Genomic DNA, 13,461 nt, shown 5'->3' on the forward strand with positions numbered 1-13,461 from the left:
TCCTGTATTATTTTCAAATGATCAACTCCCTTGGATAATCAACTGATTGCACTGTGCTCCAAAAGCCTCCCCTCCCTGAACCCCTTATCCTACTCTTACAATCTGGGCTTAGTTGTATCCTAGATTTGTTGCCTGGCTGCATCCTGGGTTTTCCTTACACTTTTCCTGTGCCCTCTCTCTTCGTATTATTTTACTCCCTTACTTTCCTGAAGAACACCTTCTAGAAGCATATTAAGAAAGAGTGCATTGGAGCTAAAATCCTTGACTCCCTGAATATTTGAAAATGTCTTTCCTCTATCTGTACACTTGATCACTCATTTGGCTGGTTACAGAGTTCTAGGTTGAAAATCATTTCCCCTGGAATTTTGAAGTTAGTATTGGTTTGATGCCTTCTAGCTTCTGAGCATTCTGATGCCTTTTTAATTTCAAGTCGTTCACATGTGACTGTCTTTGTTCTCTCTAAATGCTCTTAGTATCTTCCTTTTTATGCTGGCATACTTTATTCATTGTTTATTTATTCATTGTGTTGAGGACTCTGTGGTTATTTTCAGTCCAGAGACTCGTATTATTGAGCTCTGGGAAGTTTTCTTTTATTCTTTGACAATTTCCTCTTCTACATTTTCTTCATTCTTTTCTTAGAACCACTATTAGTTGATGTCAGACTTTTTAAATTGATTCTCTAAATTTCTTACTTCTATTTTTCTTCTTCTTTTGCTCCTTTGGGGGTATTTCCTCACATTTATCTGTCAACCCCTTTCCTGAGCACTTAAAAATTCATGTTTTATTTATTTTTTAGGGAATAATATATGCTCATGTTAAAAATTCAAAATTACAAAAGCAAACATAGGTAGAAGTAAGCCTCCCTCGGGCCCCCATTCCTCAGACATCCAGTTCACCACCTTGGCAGGAATATTTGCCACAGCAGAGCGGGGAGCTGAAAACAGGGGTGTTTTATGAAAGTCTGCATGCTGAGTGATGAAAGGAAGCCCCAGCTCTCTTTTTTAATGAATGCAACCATCCAGGCATATATTCTCCTAGACAGGAATTGGCTGGGTGGCTTTGCTGGAGAATAGAACCTTGGCTGTCAGCATCTTTAGGTCTTTTCTCCTGGGTTGGTAAGGTCCCCTAACATAGAACATTCTAATATTCTGTTTGGAAACTATAAGTCTGAAGCCTGGCTGCTAACTTTCTGAGAAAGAGAGCTGGGGTTGTGGGGGTGGGTAGTATTTGGGGGAGCCATCTCCATACTTTGTTTCTACTTCAGCTTTCTGTTTTCAGTATTGTGCCACCACCTGGACCTATGCCTGGTCTCCCAATTCAGAGACTCTTCTTTTACCCTTTCTCGAGTCTTACCCTGTTTTACCCTCTTTAGTCTTCTGCTAGGGTAAGGGAGGGGAAGTCATCTGGCTGAGTTGAATAGGGAAGGGATCTGTAGTCTTACTGTTTGTTTGGGGTTTTTTCCTGTCCTTTAGATTGGATGATTTCTATAGATCTCTTCTTGCTTACTGACGCTTTCCCTTGTTATCTCCATCCTACTGTTACCTAGCCTACCTAGGGAATGTTTTATTTCAGGTATAATAGCTGACCCTTGAACACCACCAACCTCCTCAAAGTTGAAAATCCAAATATAACTTATAGTTGACCCTCCCTATGCATGGTTCCTCCCAATCCATAGTTTCTCCGTATGGTGGTTCCCCATCAGGGATTCAACCAACACCGTATCGGGTAGGACTGCAGTATTTCCTACTGAAAAGAATCTACACATAAGTGGATTTGCTCAGTTCAAACCCATGTTGCTCAACTGTAGTCAGTTTTAGAATTTCCTTTAAAAAAAGTTTCCATATTTCTGCTGAGACTTTCTACCTTTCGTTCATTATAGTATATCTTCATCTACTTTATTGGTCATAGTTATACTAGATGGTTTAAAGTCCTTGTCTGCTATTGTAAACATCTTGGTCATATCACGCTCAGTTTCTGTTGATTACTTTTTCTCTTGAGTATGAGTCACATTTTCCTGTTTCTTTTTTTTTTTTTTTTTTTTTTTTTTTTTTTCTTTTTGCGGTATGCAGGCCTCTCACTGTTGTGGCCTCCCCCGTTGCGGAGCACAGGCTCCGGACGCGCAGGCTCCGGACGCGCAGGCTCAGCGGCCATGGCTCACGGGCCCAGCCGCTCCGCGGCATATGGGATCCTCCCAGACCGGGGCACGAACCCGTATCCCCTGCATCGGCAGGCGGACTCTCAACCACTGCGCCACCAGGGAGGCCCTTCCTGTTTCTTTATATGTTGAATCTTTTTGGATTATATTCTAGACATTATGAATGTTATGTTGTGGGTAATCTGGAAGAATGCTGTCTTCTTCCATTGATTTATTTTAGTAAGCAGTTACCTTGATTGCATTCTAACTGAAAACTGATTTTGGGTGGCAGCTAAAATATTCTTTTGGTTCTTGTACTTTTATCTGGGTTGTTTGCAGTTTTCTCTGTGCATGAGTAGCTTGAGAGTCACTCAGATATTTAGTCAGAGTTTACACACGTCATCTGTGGCCCCCCATCACTGGCCCTCACCTTTCCAATATTATGACTTCACTTTCTAGTGGCTGTGGTTGCCCTGAACTCAGCTCTATGGTTCTTCAGTCTGGAAAGACCACAGGTTTCCTTTTGGAGTTTTAGCTGTGCTGCTTGGTCACCTTCCTTGCGTCTAAGGGGAAAATAAGTGGCGGAAAACTCACCCTGCCAACCTGTACCATCCCCTTTTTCCAAATGTCAACTGCCCTGTCTAGAATCTGCCCATTTCTGCTCACTGCACAGTGCCTTCAGATAGTTTATTCCTTTTTAATGTTGTTCAGAGTTAATAGTTATTACCTGTGAGAGGGCAGGTCCAGTATGAGCTTACTCTGCTATACCAGACGTAAACTCCTTCTAACTTCTTTTTAAACAATTATATTTTCAGTCATGACCTCCACTTCCAAAGTAACTCGGTGCTACCAATTTCTGAGATTTTTGGAGGTTCTGTGTGCAAATGACAGTACCACTGCCACTATATTCACCCCGAGAAGATCTTTTAATGATCATGAAATGACATATAAATAAAGTGGGAGGTAAGGGAAGATTGTGTCATGGAACCTTCTAAATCAGTCAGAATCTCTTCTGCTCTTCCACTTAGTCTCAAAGTGGCAGAGGTTAGGTTTTTCCAGCCTCAGTGGGCCAAAATAAGAGTATTCCTTTAAAGCAGCGCTTTTAAAAATGTGGCTAAGGGCTTCAAACATCAGAATCACCTGGCATGCTTGCTAAAAATGCAGATTTCTGCCCCCTACCTTAATCTTCCCAAATCAGAATATGGGGGTGGAGCCTAAGGACTTGCAGACAGTCAGTGGTCCGTAAGTGTTGCTTATGTTATTATTGGCTTAGGCTGCATAAGCAACAAATAGCCCCCTGATGTGTGTCTTTTACCTCCTTAGATAGGTTTATTCCTAGGTATTTTATTCTTCTTGCTGCAATGGTGAATGGGATTATTTCCTCAATTTCTCTTTCTGATCTTTTGCTGTTAGTGTATAGGAATGCAAGAGATTTCTGTGCATTAATTTTGTATCCTGCAACTTTACCAAATTCATTGATTAGCTCTAGTAGTTTTCTGGTGGCATCTTTAGGATTCTCTATGTATAGTATCATGTCATCTGCAAACAGTGACAGTTTTACTTCTTCTTTTCCCATTTGAATTCCTTTTATTTCTTTTTCTTCTCTGATTGCCATGGCTAGGACTCCCAAAGCTATGTCAAATAACAGTGGCGAGAGTGGACATCCTTGTCTTCTTCCTGATCTTAGAGGAAATGCTTTCAGTTTTTCACCATTGAGAATGATGTTTGCTGTGGGTTTGTCATATATGGCCTTTATTATGTTGAGGTAGGTTCCCTCTGTGCCCACTACCTGGAGAGTTTTTATCATAAATTGGTGTTGACTTTTGTCAAAAGCTTTTTCTGCATCTATTGAGATGATCATATGGTTTTTATTCTTCAGTTTAATAATATGGTGTATCACATTGATTGATTTGCGTATATTGAAGAATCCTTGCATCCCTGGGATAAATCCCACTTGATCATGGTGTATGATGCTTTCACTGTGTTGTTGGATTCTGTTTGCTAGTGTTTTGTTGAGGATTTTTGCATCTATATTCATCAGTGATATGGGTCTGTAATTTTCTTTTTTTGTAGTATCTTTGTCTGGTTTTGGTATCAGGGTGATGGTGACCTCATAGAATGAGTTTGGGAGCGTTCCTTCCTCTGCACTTTTTTGGAAGAGCTTCAGAAGGATGAGTGTTAGCTCTTCTCTAAATGTTTGATAGAATTCACCTGTGAAGTCATCTGGTCCTGGACTTTTGTTTGTTGGAAAATTTTTATTTTATTGTATTGTATTTTTTAATTATTATTATTATTTTTTGCGGTATGTGGGCCTCTCACTGCTGCGGCCCCTCCTGCTGCAAAGCACAGGCTCCGGATGCACAGGCCCAGCGGCCACGGCTCATGGGCCCAGCCGCCCCGCAGCACGTGGGACCCTCCTGGACTGGGGCATGAACATGCGTCCCCCACATTGGCAGGCGGACTTCCAACCACTGCGCCACCAGGGAAGCCCTGTTGGAAGATTTTAAATTACAGTTTCACTTTCATTACTTGTGATCAGTCTGTTCATATTTTCTATTTCTTTCTGGTTCAGTCTTGGAAGGTTATACCTTTCTAAGAATTTGTCCATTTCTTCCAGGTTTTCCATTTTATTGGCATAGAGTTACCTGTAGTAGTCTCTTAGGATGCTTTGTATTTCTGTGGTGTCCGTTATAACTTCTCCTTTTTTGTTTCTAATTTTATTGATTTAATAAGTCTGGTTAAAGGTTTATCAATTTTTTTTAATCTTCTCAGAGAACAAGCTTTTAGTTTTATTGATCTTTGCTATTGTATTCTTTGTTTCTATTTCATTTATTTCTGCTCTGATCTTTATGATTTCTTTCCTTCTACTAACTTTGGGTTTTGTTTGTTCTTCTTTCTCTAGTTCCTTTAGGTGTAAGGTTAGATTGCTTATTTGAGATTCTTCTTGCTTCTTGAGGTAGGATTGTATTGCTATAAACGTCCCTCTTAGAACTGCTTTTGCTGCATCCCATAGGTTTTGGATCGTCGTGTTTACATTGTCATTTGTCTCTAGGTATTTTTTTTATTTCTTCTTTGATTTCTTCAGTGATCTCTTGGTTATTTAGTAATGTATTGCTTCACCTCCACGTGTTTGTGTTTTTTACATTTTTCCCTCTGCAATTTATTTCTAATCCCATAGCGTTGTGGTCAGAAAAGATGCTTGATATGATTTCAATTTTCTTAAATTTACCGAGGCTTGATTTGTGACCCAAGAGTGATCTATCCTGGAGAATGTTCTGTGTGCACTTGAGAAGAAAGTGTAATGTGCTGGTTTGGGATGGAATGTCCTATAAATATCAATTAAATCTATCTGGTCTATTGTGTCATTTAAAGCTTCTCTTTCCTTCTTTATTTTCATTTTGGATGATCTGTCCATTGGTGTAAGTGAGGTGTTAAATTTCCCTATTGTTATTGTGTTACTGTCAATTTCCTCTTTTATAGCTGTTAGCATTTGCCTTATGTATTGAAGTGCTCCTGTGTTGGGTGCATATATATTTATAATTGCTATATCTTCTTCTTGGATTGATCCCTTGATCATTATGTAGTGTCTTTCCTTGTCTCTTGTAAAATTCTTTATTTTAGAGTCTACTTTATCTGATATGAGTATTGCTACTCCAGCTTTCTTTTATGTCCATTTGCATGGAATATCTTTTTCCATCCCCTCACTTTCAGTCTGTATGTGTCCCTAGGTCCAAAGTGGGTCTCTTGTAGACAGCATATATATATGGGTCTTATTTTTGTATCCATTCAGTAAGCCTGTCTCTTTTGGTTGGCACATTTAATCCATTCACATTTAAGGTAATTATAGATAAGTATGTTCCTATTACCATCTTCTTAATTGTTTTGGGTTTGTTTTTTGTAGGTCTTTTTCTTCTCTTGTGTTTCCCACTTAGAGAAATTCCTTTAGCATTTGTTGTAGAGCTGGTTTGGTGGTGCTGAATTCTCTTAGCTTTTGCTTGTCTGTAAAGCTTTTGATTTCTCTGTCAAATCTGAATGAGATCCTTGCCTGTGAGAGTAATCTTGGTTGTAGGTTCTTCTCTTTCATCACTTTAAATATATCATGCCACTCCCTTCTGGCTTGTAGAGTTTCTGCTGAGAAATCAGCTGTTAACCTTATGGGAGTTCCCTTGTATGTTATTTGTTGTTTTTCCCTTGTTTTTTTTTTTTTTTGCGGTACACGGGCCTCTCACTGTTGTGGCCTCTCCCGTTGCGGAGCACAGGCTCCGGATGCTCAGGCTTAGCGGCCATGGCTCACGGGCCCAGCCGCTCCATGGCATGCGGGATCTTCCCAGACCAGGGCACGAACCCGTGTCCCCTGCACTGGGAGGCAGACTCTCAACCACTGCACCACCAGGGAAGCCCTCCCTTGTTGCTTTTAATAATTTTTCTTTGTCTTTAATTTTTGTCAATTTGATTACTATGTGTCTCAGCATGTTTCTCCTGGGGTTTATCCTGGGACTCTCTGTGCTTCCTGGACTTGGGTGGCTATTTCCTTTCCCACGTTAGGGAAGTTTTTGACTTTAATCTCTTCAAATATTCTCTCAGGTCCTCTCTCTTCTCCTTCTGGGACCTCTATAATGAGAATGTTGTTGTGTTTACTGTTGTCCCAGAGGTCTCTTAGGCTCTCTTCATTTCTTTCATTCTTTTATCTTTATTCTGTTCCGTGGCAGTGAATTCCACCATTCTGTCTTCCAGGTCACTTATCCATTCTTCTGCCTCAGTTATTCTGCTACTGATTCCTTCTAGTGTATCTTTCATTTCAGTTATTGTATTGTTCATCTGTGTTTGTTTGTTCTTTAATTCTTCTAGATGTTTGTTCTTTAATTCTTCTCGGTCTTTGTTAAACATTTCTTGCATCTTCTCGATCTTTGCCTCCATTCTTTTTCCGAGTTCCTACATCATCTTCACTATCATTATTCTGAATTACTTTTTCTGGAAGGTTGCTTATCTCCATTTCATTTAGTTGTTTTTCTGGGGTTTTATCTTGTTCCTTCATCTGGTACATAGCTCTCTGCCTTTTCATGTTGTCTGTCTTTCTGTGAATGTGGTTTTTGTTCCACAGGCTGCAGGATTGTAGTTCTTCTTGCTTCTGCTGTCTGCCCTCTCTGTGTACTTTTTAAAGGACCCCTTTTCTATTAAGGTACAAACTGTTTCCTAAGAAAAGTCACCCCAAACACCTATGATATAAACTGCAGAAGAAGACGATTGTGGACATAATTCAAACTTTTATTTCCAACTGAAATGAAACTTGAATCTCCTTAGGGCTTGAGTTAAAACTTCTGACTTCATTCACTGATCCAGAATTCAAAATAATTGCTCCCTCTGGTCTGTACTCTTTTTCTGAATAATATTCAATTCAAATCACGTGAATTGGAGCTATGCTGGTGTAGTAGAATATTTGGAATTCTTTAAACCCTCAAAACAGTTGATTTTATCTGGGACTCAGATGAACTTCAACATTACAACGTTTTCTCTGAACTCAGCGCACTGTAGTGTTCTATGGAGCACTGTTGTTTAGCCCCGAGGTGCAGACTTTCAATTCCTCTCTCCCTCCCTCCCTTCCTTCCCTGCCTGCATCTTTTTAACTGTTAGTTATTCCCACTTTTCAGATGGGGAAATGGAAACAATGGAAACGTAAACATTGTGCTCATGTCTTAGTTACACACACCTTTTTGGGGGGACCAAGACAGAAAGAAAAGGCAGGTCATCCTCTCCAGTTCAAGGCTATATAACCTTTACTACTGGGCTCTTCATGAGGCCCTAAGTCAGTGCTTCACCTCCTGGGGTACCTGAGCCCTTAGGGCATCTTTGAAGGAAATAAGAATGATTTTTGAATTATTTTCATTAATTTTAAAACGTCCAACAGAAATTGCACATTTCCCAAAATAAAACTGCATGAATTAAGTAGAATGTCATGGTATTTTTGCTTTTGATTAGTGTTAAATTAATTCAGTTTGATAACATTGATTATCATGCTGATCTGAAGCTGTGATTACAGTTATATATGTCTTAGATGATTAAAATGTAAAAATAAGTTAATTATGTCTTAATAAATGCAGTTTATTTGATAGGCAGAATTTTATAAAACCTGAAACTCATCAGAAAAAAATTTTGATAAATTTGGGGTACTTTCTACATATATCTAGAAACAGGCAGAGCATGGAGGCACATGCAACTCTAAAACGTACCTCTTTCAAAATTCTTCTGGAATTACAGGATTACATATATTTGTTCTTTCTGGTTGCCTTAACATTCAAAGTATGAAGTCTAATTGCCCTTTCTTATACTTTTGATGCTAGTTATGACTATGGCCCACTGACCAGCTAATGTCCATCACGGACATCACTGGCTACTTAGTCTTAATTGTGTGTGTAATTTCAACTTCATGAGTTGATGTCTGTGGAAGCTGGTAGTACATTTAAAAGAAGGTATTTGAAAGAAACAACACGTTGAGAAACAGAGAAAAGATAAATTTAATCTATCCCTCTGCTAAAACTCAGTAGATAATTTTCCCAGGTGCTAACAGCACATGGCAGTTGATAATGGCAGTTAATCTAGTTTGGAAAGTATAAATAGAAGCATAACATATTTTCTGACCTCTTATGAATCACTAGGCTAGTTGAAAGACATTTCTTTGAGGAAGTACTCAACTTGCTTCCCTAAGCTAACCACCCCCCCAGTGTGGGGTTTTCATAATCATGTTGCGATCACTTCAGCTTTAGGCGTCACTTTTGTGACTCACCTGGTTCAGGCTGCTTTAGACAACTGATCCAGAGTTCACATTGCTGAAGGGCAATGACTGAGATCATTGTTTCCCAGGGCATGGCCTTTAAAGGTTAAATCGGTGGGGAGATGGGACAGGCTGTGGGGCTCAGGAATATGTGATTTGCTATATTTAGGCTGCATTCTTCCCTAGTAGATTCTGGTTCCAGAGATCATTCTGGAGCGTTTTTTTGTCCTAAGGAGAGGTCAGGCATCAGTCCCACTGCTGTCCCCATGCAGTTGCCCCTGAACTTGCAGGTAACAACAGAACTTGCTAACCATCTGTCACAGGGGTTATTTGTATGATCACTGCATGTCTACTGGAACACATTACACAAAACCATGTGATGTGATGGAGGCTTAATCTACTCAAGGAGGAGTAATGTGTAAAGGAGGAGTGGGGCAGATGGCCTCTAAGGATCTCCCAGGCTCTGACCAACTTTGTATAACTCTAAGCTTCCTTGAAGAGTAAATCTCATAATAAAGATTGCCCTTGTACTACACTCTTGACCAAGTTGATGCCACCAGACAGGTGGCAATGTACATGTGTGGGAGACTCTCACTGGGGGTGGGGAAAGCTAGGCGGAGACAATGCATGTGCCTCAAAGTACATATTTTAACCTTTAAAAAAAAAGTTCCATTCATGTAAGGTGACTCTTTTCCTTTCCTTTCTTCGTGCTAGTGTAAAAAACGACCAGCTGTGACACTTGTAAGCATCTGCATTGGAACCTTTTATCCCAGGGACTTGAAGGATTCATGATTACAAAATTTTAGTTTTATAATATTCTATGTTCTCAGTTGTGTCTTTAAGGCTCTTAACTTTCTGTGTGTCTTTCATCCTAAGCTCACTCCCCTGCATGAGATGTGTGGGTTTGGCATCTGCGAGCTCTCTAATACGTATTTATTAATAATTCGGCTGTCATCTATGTAGACTTTATGCCAGCCCCCATTGCCCTAAGCCTATATTATTTAATCCTCACAATAACCTCATGATTTACTCTTGTCCTGTTTTACAGATAGAAATGGAAAATTTTGAGAGGCTGAGTAATTTGCCTAAAGTCACATACACATGGGAAAACAAGGTTCAGGCTAAAGTGCATCTGACTTGAGAGAGTTTGTATGCTTCATCCCTGTGCTGTATTGTCTCCCTTCCTTTTGCTGAAAGGATGAATAATATGTGCTCTTTCACGTTGCGGGGAGTGTAGTGCTAGTCGGTCTCCTCTGCTTGAAGACATCCTCTGAGATGGAGAGGAAGGGGCTTGGGGTTGGGGACTCTTTTGCCTGCTTTACCAGCAAAATAGACATAGACAACTTAATACCATTTACAGAAGTTTAAAAATACACACACACAAAGCAAAAACCCACACTTTACAAGAGCACATTCAAGCAAAATGACATATATTAAACCCATTATAATGGTTGCTCTTGGGGGTGAGGAATAGGAGTGGGAAGCAGCGCTAAAAGGCAACAAATAAATACCTAAGACAGGAGAGGCGACTCATGAGGGCCCAGTGGTGCTGATGTAACATGAACTGAGAAACAGCATGAACACGACCCTTTGTATTATACGTGAGTATCTCCCCTCTTCCCTATGAAAGAGTAAGAGCCAGGACAAGGGAAAAAGTAGATTAGGCTAAGACAAAACTTGGAAGGGTAAGGAAGGCAGGAGTGATTGCCTCCTTCCTCACATTCAGAAGTCATTTATTTGGTCCTAGAATAGAGGGGCTTTAATGTAGACACAGCTACACACGGAAGTGAGATTGGCTCCACCAGGCATTTAAGTTTTGCCAGAGGACAAAGGTTTGCGGTCTTATCATCCATATACTAAAGGAGAAGCAGTGTCAGAACATGTGAACTAGAAAGCACAGTCAGAGTTACTTTACAGATAAGCAAGCCAATGTTCAGAGTGGCTGAAGGGCTAAACCAAGAAGGCACAGCTGGTTTGGACCAGATCCCGAATGACAACCCAGTTCTCTTCCCACGTGTCCTTGCTGCTTCCCCAGGCTGGTGTTTGGAAGCCCCTGTGCAGTGATAACTTTCTGCTTCTCCTGTTGAACTAGCAGTGGATTTGCTTGACCAATTTTTCTTCCCTTTATTACCTCGACTTAGAAGAGTCTTTTATAAAATATGTTAATTTTTTCTTCCAGTTTTATTGAGATATAATTGACACACAGCACCATGTAAGTTTAAGGGGTACAACATAATGATATGACTTACCTACATCATAAAATGATGACCACAATAAGTTTAGTGAACATCCATCATCTCATATAGATACAACATTAAAGAAATGGAAAGAATATTTGTCCTTGTGATGAGAACTCTTAGGATTTACTCTTTATCAACTTTCATATATAACATATGGCAGTGTTAATTATATTTATCATGTTGTACATTACATCTCTAGAACTTCTTTATCTTATCATTGAAAGTGTGTACCTTTGGACCACCTCCATCCAGTACCCCCTCCCCACAAGAAGAGCCTTGACTTTGGAAGGTGCTCAGTAGATGTTGATGACAGGGATCATTGATACTATGGAAGATGTTCTTTGACTCTTCAAACACTTCAGTAAGGAAATGAACTTTGTACTACTTGTTCTGGATTGTTGAGGCTTCTTATTTTATTCTAGTTTAAGCTCTGCTGTTAACTAACTGTACAAATGTGAACCATCACCCTTATCTTGGCTTTAGTTTCTTCATTTGTCCAAAGGGCAGGGAATTTTTATATACCCCAAAGAGCCTTCTAGCCAAGGATTCGGTGGTCAGGGCTCTTCTGGGATTCTAGAACTAACATTTTCCACCAAGGCAGGCATGGAAGAGCTCGTGCTCACAACGTATTCTGTACATAGCTCATTTCAGCGGCTCATTCTTACAGGACTCCTGTGTCATTTCATCTACGAATGAGCAGTGAGATGCTCATGAAGAGCAACGTGCCTTGTAGGGACGGACAGTCCTTGCCTTCCAGGCATTGCCATCTTATTGAAGAAAGAATAACAACAGATAGAAACACAGCAAGTGCCAAACCTGGCAGGGAGTCCAAGTGCTGTGCCTGCTTATACTACCTCAGACCCAACTGTGGGTGGCCAGCGAAAGCTTCTCAGAGGAAGAGGGGTTTACGCTGGGCTTTGAAGGGAGGTAGGATTCTGATAGCAAAAGCAATGAAATGCAACAAGACAGGTCAAATTCACAGACCAAAGACACAGTCAAGGGAGCCCAACGGTTGCTAGGACATCTGCAAAAAACTGTGTAACTAGAACAGGAGATGAGGGTGTTCAGAACTCTGCTTCCAGATGAGGGTAAACTAGGGAGGTGACCAACCGAAGGCATTATTTACAGCAAGTGGTGCTCAGTAGGCATTCGAGTGTGTATCTGCAACTGAAAGTACGAGAAATCGAATTAGTAAATTAGTAAAGGTGTTTGGAGTTGGAGCCAAAAGCAGAGTGTAGCTGGAACAGGAGAACTCGCACAGCTGGGCACGTCCTGGGGCTCGTCTGTAGCCACCTGACCATCTGAGCGTGGACACAAGCTCACTGGGAGTTAAAACAATGACAGAACGAGGACATCCAACCTACTGAGAGCTGACACAGAACTGTCTGCGAATAGCAGAGGAGGCTTTGAGAGTCATGAGGCGAGCGGAGATCATTGTGAGTCAGAATGACTTTAAAAGGCAGCATAAAAATTAAGCTTTTCTTAACAAGACATAGTGAATCTGTGAGAAGATAATACTGCTAAGAGCTTTCTCTGCCCACATGGAAAGCAAGAGTGTAATATCTGTATAATTACATTTTGCATCTAAGTTCATGTGGCTGTTAGAGTCAATAAATAAATAAATCTACTGTTTCAGATACAATTTACCTCAGGGGGTCCCTTGGAACTTAGAATAATTTTATCCCATGTGGTTATTTTCATATATGTATAGATAGATAGGTAGATGGGTAGGTAGATGGATAGATGATAGATAGAGAGATGGATGGGTAGATGATAGATAGATAATAGATGATAGATAGATAGATGATAGATAGATAATAGATGATAGATGGATAGATAAATAGATAGATAGATAGAACTGGATATGGAACTGAAAGGCTAGATTAGGAAGAAACTGTGAGGGACCTTGCATGCCTGGCTAAGAAATCAGGGCTTTCTCTTTCGACAAGAGAAAAACCATTGGTATGGTGTTTGGATGAGGATTTTACAGACTGAGCTCCTGTCTGCTTTTTGTAAGCTAAGGGTGAATAATTAACCACGAAATAGGAAGTGCATAGTTACTGAGAGCCCTCTGGGAGGCCAACTGGACCTGTTCTCATAGCAGCCATCAGCTTTGCTCCAGGGAGTGGGGCTCCTGAGCCCAGGACAAGGCATGCAGGGGCAGTAGGGGCTTAGTTGCAGCTTCCTCTAAGGGCTGTTTTGACATCACTGTGGCAGTGCTGGGACAGAATTAAGCTTTGGGCTTCCTTCCCTGGTCTCACGGGGCTTCCCTCTTGTGGGTTTCTCTGCCTCTAGCAGAAGAAAAGAAGACAGATTTT

Source organism: Mesoplodon densirostris, chromosome 20, assembly GCF_025265405.1.
Source record: "Mesoplodon densirostris isolate mMesDen1 chromosome 20, mMesDen1 primary haplotype, whole genome shotgun sequence".
Lineage (NCBI taxonomy): Eukaryota > Metazoa > Chordata > Mammalia > Artiodactyla > Ziphiidae > Mesoplodon > Mesoplodon densirostris.